The sequence below is a fragment of the Lathamus discolor genome, chromosome Z (genome assembly GCF_037157495.1).
Source record: "Lathamus discolor isolate bLatDis1 chromosome Z, bLatDis1.hap1, whole genome shotgun sequence".
Classification (NCBI taxonomy): Eukaryota; Metazoa; Chordata; class Aves; order Psittaciformes; family Psittacidae; genus Lathamus; species Lathamus discolor.
Genome location: NC_088909.1, coordinates 55,764,011 through 55,770,010, shown reverse-complemented (window position 1 = coordinate 55,770,010; position 6,000 = coordinate 55,764,011).

The following is a 6,000-nucleotide window of genomic DNA, read 5'->3' as shown; positions in this document are numbered from 1 at the left end:
CCCTGAAAATATGCTCGCTGTGACACCAACTCACTAATGTGCAAATATGCACTGCCGGTGTCCTTTGGGATCTTCACGTTTCCTCTTTACTGGGGGGTCTTAGTGGCAGCTTGTGTTAGTGGCAGATGCTGAACACTGGCTGCTGACTTCTGCTGTAACCGTCCTTGAACCCATCATCTCTCCCAGTACAACAGCATGCACAGTGCTTGGATGGCCCTCCCACAACTTAATTAGCAGCCTGGGACATTTCATAATTACATTGTAATTTTGCCCTGCTTCCTGCATTTGATTTCTAAAAGGCCCAAGTAACAGAGCTCTGGCAGCAGCAGGATAGGTTTTTCCCTGGCTTCACACTAATTGGCAAGTTGAATCAATGTAGCCTGGTTTTCCTCATTAATCTGCCCAGTGCTTATCTACTCTGTGAATGCTGTGGTGGCTGATACAGGCTAAATGCACTGTCGAGCGGAGGATGTGTGGAGAAGGACCCTACTAAAGGGCTTATTTTCCTGTAAAGGGTAAAAACTTACACTGCCTGGGACCTCAGACCCTCAGCTAAATGCAATTAACGCTGACAAAATGTGTTTGAGAAGGGAGAGGAATTAATGAATCTGTGCTGTTTTGTTCATCCAACAGTAGACAGTAAAGTGTAAACTCTCCTCTTCTTCCCCTTCTGCACATGGGAAACTAATGGAATTATTTTGCTTTTCATGCTCTTATTGCAGGTTTACTCCCTGGTGTGAGACTCTTGCTGTGCCTCGAGCCATTAGCAATCCCTCTGGGGCATTGGGTGGGATTATCTATTCAAGTTTGCATTGCTTTCCTTGCAGAGAAGAGGTGGGACTGGCTCTCTGGCATGTTTGATCTACAGCATACCTCAAACATTAACTACATCTGACACATCCCTTCTCAAGCTCATACCAGACAAAAAGGAAAATCTGGTCAGGAGGTGGGTTTGCTTCCCAGGTCTGGCCCTGGCCGCATTTGCGTAGAGCAGGTTCAGCTCAGTGTACTTCTACAAAAGCCGTGATGGCAGAGAGGGTGGGTGCTGAGCAGTACCCTTTCTCTTGCTTTCCTGAGCAAAGTAGTGGCAGGACATCCTCGAATGAGTTGCTGAAACAAAGGTGTCAGGTTGATACACTTGCAAAAGACTGTTCCACAATGACTGGTAGATTGGGTAATCCTCTTTTGTAGGTTAAGGTGTGGGATGCCTAGCATTTTGTTTTGTCAGTGACAGCATGGGTCTCTAAATAACAGAGTCTGAGGAAGAGAGGAGCAGTTTTCAGGAAGGACTGTGCCCTAGGCATACTAGAGATTTAATCACCCTCTCCTGGAGCTCCCCAGGAGGCCACTGAGCTCAGTCATGTTTGCAGCTGGGTTTCCTCAATGCCTCCTTCGGGATGTACCTTCCCGGGAGAGTGATGGAAATGCCCTGTGGCAATCAGCAGCCAGCCACTCTTGTCCCGTGAGCACTGCTCCACAAGCCTGTAGGGGAATGTTGAGCAAACGGTTGCCCTTTCTGCTTTTCCAAACCTTCTCACAGTTCCAATTTTTTGCCATCACGTATGGGAGCTGGTGGTCTCTCCTGCGGGGGTGCTGACTGCTGCTTGGTGCTATACAGCTTTATTCCTTGTATAGAGGTGCTAGCTATCACCGCAGTATGGTTCAACAACATTGCAGAGCCAGTGCATTTAGTTGCTGTTCCTGCTTGAGCCTTGTAAGTTATTCCCTAACCTCTAAACTCTGGATGAGACACAAGGAGAACGCTGTTTCCCTCAAACTATTTAAACCCCTCCGAGGATGCCAGCCATTAACCTAAGGGGGCAGAAGAGTTAAAAAAAAAAACCAACATAAAAAGCGGAGGGGCTTGCAGGGACTTGGAAATGCATTAAAAGGGCACAGGCTGTGAAAGGCCAAGGCAATCAGTTAGTCAATGTCTTACTGAACAACTGGCCTTCTTCTCAACAGAAAAACTGCTTGTCCAACAGTTATGCCTAGGCCACAGCCACAGTCAGCAAGATGAAAACCAAAAGAAGCAAAAATGTACTGTGTCTGGAAAAGAAGTCAAATCCATCTACAGGAACTGAGCAGAGAGTATTCAGATACCAGCATAGGAGCAGTGGGTGGTACGAAAGCAACAGACACCAGAGGTATCAGCTGGGTGTTGCTGCTGCACCAAAGGCAGAGGTGGATGTTAAAAGGATGGATGCGGGATGGATGATAAAATGCATGCCCCAGCCAAGGAAGATCTTTTTCACTTTAGCACTGAGGAGGTCTCAGCTGCAGTGACATGCACATGTGAGAGGTGAGCGCCTGGAGAAAAAGCTAGCTGGAAGCAAAAAACACTGTAATTGAGGCTTTAGAAATATACAGGTAATTGAGGGAAGTCTGAAAGGAGTCCTCATTTAAAAATGAGAGAGATGAGCACCACCTTCACTTCGTTTTCACTTACCTATGAGGACACAAGTCCATTCTTACCAGGGCCCATTGGAACTCAGACAAGGTATCAGCCTCAATTGCTGCAAATGGAGAAATGCTTTCTGCAAGGACAAGGCAGAAAAGTATTGCCTGGAGCTGCCCAAGCCATCAAGAAATCTCTTTTCCTGTCAGCTTCTAGGTGTGTTTAGACCAGCTTCTCTCAAACGCAGTCTAGGGGTGTCATATACCTGCTTAATGTTGACAGGTGTTTTTACTACCAGTCCTTTTCGGCTATATATTCCAGTGACTGCGTGGGTCCTAGCTGAACATGAGGAAGGAAGGCATCATTATGAAGCCTGGTCTCTAATCACATGCATTTTGCTTGGACCAAAAAAAAAGGCCGTAGAGGCTTGCCCAACATGGGGGTGTATCGGAGGAGCTGTCCCCTTCCCTATGCAGTGCAGCCAGGCTCATGCATGGGCATGGCTGAGTAACCCCTGTCATGGCAGAGCTTTCCCCATGCACAGGGAGGATGTCCTCGGCCCTCATAAACCGTGTCTGCCTGCCCCGAGAGGGTACACCTGCATTTGCCTTTTGAAGGCAAGTCTTAACATGTGTTCTCTGCAAACAATAGGGGACTGCTGAACTCTCCCTTGTAATACATGAAGGCAATAAGGAAGATGGAGATGTGTGTAGAAGTAGGTGTATTCATGGTCTCTGGAATCCAGCTCTGACTTAGTGTGTTACTGTGCCAATGACATTATCAGGGGAGACAGCAGAAAAAGCCATTTTACCAAGTCTTTAATCCCATAGGGCACAAACACCACCACAAACCAGAAACTTACATTAATCTGAAGGAGTTCATGCTTTCTGAGGCCAGATACCCCAGGAAGCTCTGACCAACACTCCATAAATCTGCTGCTCTCTTTTGACAATAGGCTGAAAGTGATCCCTCAAAGTGTCACCCTGGGTGAAGACTTGCTTGGAGGGATGGTGCCAACAAACATCTGCATTTGCAGATGCACATCTTGCAGCACACAGCAGAAAACCTCTGCAGCTTTAGGGAAACAAAAAAGCACTTGGCGGAACAGAGGGCCAGGAAGAGTGAGAATTTCTCAAGCCCTTCTTATTTATCAGTTCAGAGGCAGTCCTCATCCACGCTAACGACAGCAGTGCTGCAGCTTAATTCTAGTTGCCAGCATGTTAGCATACTTCAAGATCAATCCCATCAAAGTCAGAACAGCTCTCAAGGTCAGACCAGTGTAAATGACACATTGTCACCATACATTGCATGCTCTTAAAAGAGTTACACTGGCTTTATTGCATCGCATGCTAGATTATGCAGTGCCCTTGCTGGGGCATTTCTTCTTTGAAGACAGTACATAAACCCAATTCTGGCATGCATTTCGCAGTGGGTCTCCAAGGGAGCAACAGCCAAACTAGGGCAAGAAACAAGAGATGGAAGATGTGACTACACCTGGGTGGGCATAAACCTGCTCTGGTGAGGAGCAGGGGGTGAGAAAAGGAGAGCAGTTTGGAGGTGGGTGCTGGACTGCTTCTTCCAGTTGTGCTCCAGAAAACCGCTGCTTGTCCTGCTCTTAGTGCCTAGCACCCGTCTGTGCTCACGAGCCCCATGTCTGTCTGTCTACACTTCTTTATATTTAGGTTGGCAGCTGCTGGTGAAACTCCTTTTCATTTGCACGTTGTCGTAAATGCAGGCACTATGAACAGCAGCACCAGGTCTTCTCTGGACCTGAAGAAAACAGGCTCTGCATAAAGTGAACACCGGCAAAACTAGAAATAACCTTAGGACACAGAGCTAATGCATCAAAAAGGAATTGTATGTATTCAGATCAGTGCGTTTCATATCCAAAAATTATACGTACAGGTTGAGGACCATTTATGTTTTAATAAAATCTTGTTTTGCTTAACTCCCAACTGTAATTAAATATTATTTTAATATTATCATTGACGATGATGAAGATATGATGATGTTTCCCACAGGGCTGGACTTTTTCCTAGTCTGCATAAAGAAGTTGGTAAATACTTGCTGAGCTACCTAGCCTGAAGACACAGACTTCAAATACTCAGCAGAAAAAGATACCCAGTTTTGCCTTGAGATAGAGCTTGTCAAGATGTCTTGGCTTCCAGAGAGGAAAGTTAGAATAAATGCTGACTTTTGTTTGCCTGCTGTTAATACGGCCTAAAAGATCTAAATCAGACCAGCTTCATTCTGATTGTTAGTCACATCCATACACCTCCTTACTGCTATCTGGAAATTTGTGTTAAATCGTTGCTCCAGCTGTGAAGGTCTTTCTAACATGCCTCAAGAATAGAAAGCACTTACATCAGAACCTGAATGGAGTTAATCCCTTACATTGCCAAAGCGTTTCTTTAATGCTATTTAGAAAATTATTTCCTTTTGGAAAAGCCTGGCCCAAGACACAGTCCCAGCATGCAGAATTGAAAATGGTCTCAAGAGTGACAGGGTACGCAGAAAAGGAAACAACGTACAAGCACAAAAACATTCATCTTTGTGTCAGTGTGCACACATTAAGTCATCGGTTTTGTGCAAAAGAAATGTACAATTGCACACCCACATTCAGCTTCTATCATGTTTTTTCTTCTGCAAATAAACTTTGTGTTTTGTAGTGTAGTAGCTAGAGAATTGCTTGGGGTTTACTGTATGTACACAACACCATCTCAGGGAGCTGCTAGCTGCAGCCATTTCTGAGGGAAGATTAACCAACTGAAAATGGAAAAATAAAGTGCATTCTCTGCTTTTTACAGAGACTTAGTCCCTACCTTCTTTGTTTTTTTCATTTGCTTTATTTCTTTCAACCAAAATAAAACACTATTCAGGCAGAGGATCTTAAAGATGCTTTGCTATGATTTCTGGGCTCCAGGAGCTGCATAACTATTCTGTGGTTTTGTGCTCCTTCCATGTGTTTCTGTATTTTCTATTGTTGTCCTCTGATTTTGGCCATGAACATCCAAGCTTGTGTTTCCTTGGCGCAGTGGCAGCCCTGTGGTGAAAGTTACATGGGCTCTGCAGTAAGATGTAACATACCCCCTGTTCTGGCCAGGCTGGAATGAATCGTACGGTAATGTGATCAAATGGAAACATGAAACTGCTGAACACTGCGGCTGTGGCACGGCTGCTGTCATAATCCTTCCTTCAACTAAAAGAAACCAGAGTGGAGACACGGCGTGAGTGGATACACAGCTTGGCCATCATCCTGGCCATGTTTGTGTCTCATACAGACTTTGCTGGCTTATTTGTCTGTTTTACATCTGATGAATAATGTGGTCACAGAGCACAACAGAACCCTCACTGAGATCAGCCAGGGCAGTGTCTGTCTAGTTCTTGAGTGCTGTGGCTCTTCCTGACCACAGAGATGAGCACTTCTCGCATAGTGGGTTGGTGGAGCTGGAAGCCATCTGTCCAGACAGGGAATGCCTGCACATCCTGGCTGCATTTCCCACTAAGACCAGTGCAGGTTTCCTCTAGCTGCTGTTTGCAACACTGCCTCAGACATGGTGTAAAGCTGAGCTGGTAATACCTGCTTTTGGATGGAGATGCAG